At 42.0% G+C, this 1,558-nt stretch overlaps 1 protein-coding gene across 5 annotated transcripts in view; it reads left to right on the top strand.

Moving 5' to 3' along the window:
• The window catches only part of LOC104500715 (core histone macro-H2A.1), a 36,110-nt gene that overhangs the window by 484 nt on the left and 34,068 nt on the right, over positions 1-1,558 (top strand). The gene's annotated exons all lie outside the window — the stretch shown is intronic.

Here is a 1,558-nt window from a genome sequence, read left to right as displayed (position 1 = left end):
CATTCCTGCACTGGATTTGCTTTGACCTCTTTAAACACTCTTCTTCCACACAGGAAGTCAGAGAGATTCAAACTAACCCCGACGCGTGGGGACTGGGCCTGCAGCGTTGCAGCCGTCCTGCTGCAATTTTGTGCCCAATGGCTTTGTCTGGGTTAAAATCGTCTGCTCAGCGTATACATCCCTTTGAAATAGGGAGCTTCACAGTGTTTGCACAGGGCTGAGACTGCGTACAGCATTGTTTAAACATTTTTGTTCAATTTACAGATTATTTTTGAGACTACATGTGCTGTTTGCAACTTGTTTGGTTGAGTCTGTGCAGAAATGCACACTGCTCATCTGCCCTGGATCAGCATAGGTGACTTGCTTACGTTTGTGGTCCTTTCTCTGTTCTTCTCATCACATCAGAATGAGAATACCTTAAATAATTGTCTCATCCTCGCAGTACCTTCTTGGAGGACGAAAGTATTACTTTTCCTCCATTTAGGAAGAAGTTTCAGAGGAAGAAAATGCTTGGCTCAAAGACATGCACAACTAGACATGCAAGTAAGGATCCTTACACAGCAGTTCTCCTCTCAACTGAGACTTAAAATGTTGCAAATTTATCCCACAAACAACATTACAGAAGTAGTCTTATAATGGAAATTTAACCCCACCTGTAACACACGGGCTTTTTGCAATATTGTTTTGCTTAAAATACAGTAAATTTTTAAAACTGGGTAAGAATAAATCGCCAGTTTGGTGTCATTTGCGTGGCCAGATTGACTTAAGCACATACCTGAGGCTGGGGGCCTAGCAGAAAGCACGAGTGCTGCATGGGCTGCTGTTTGGAGACAGATACTAAAGGAAAAGCTTGAATTTGGTCTCATTTCTCGTAGCAGAGTTGCTTTTTACATCTGCTTGCATCAAGGTTCTGGGTGCAGCAGGTTCAAGTGTTCCCAGGGACAGTTGTCTTTAAGCTCTAATGGTGCGCTGAGCCCTTCAGGAGGAAGGACAGACAGACCATTGCATCTTTGACTTGAGGACAAAGTAGCAGAGCGTGCAGGTTAACTTTCCTCGGAGTATGTAAACCAGAGTGACGTGACTCTTGAGACAATTTTAGATACACCTCGTAATGAATATTGATGTTGAAGAACAGAATTAGGCCGGTTTTCTTTTTCTGTAAAGTTTCTTCTTCCCCTAAAGATGAAGATCAGTGACATTAGAGATAATTAATAGAGCAGTTGTTGTCTGTAAAGGATTTGTATTACATTATGGAATTTTCTCAGCCATCAAGTAGCCTTTCATTGTTTTCTTCACTTGTTCATGGTCATAGATTTCTTTATTTGGGCCTTTTCTTTGAAAGAATGCATTTAAACTTTCTAGATGGCCTTGAAATTAACATTTCCTTCAGCTAGGTTCTTGCTAACAGCAATAACAACTCAAATAAAATGCTTCTTGGGGTGAAGGGCCCTTTGAATGCTGCTCTTTTAAAGAAAGGGAACGATACTGGTGAGCTTCAGGCACTGCTAATGAGCAGCACATGCTGCTGGTTAACTGTCTCCTTGCCAGTGGCTGGGGG

This window comes from Buceros rhinoceros, unplaced genomic scaffold (assembly GCF_000710305.1).
Source record: "Buceros rhinoceros silvestris isolate BGI_N320 unplaced genomic scaffold, ASM71030v1 scaffold15340, whole genome shotgun sequence".
Lineage (NCBI taxonomy): Eukaryota > Metazoa > Chordata > Aves > Bucerotiformes > Bucerotidae > Buceros > Buceros rhinoceros.
The sequence above is the reverse complement of the archived record's forward strand: the minus strand, read 5'-3'. Positions and strand labels throughout refer to the sequence as shown.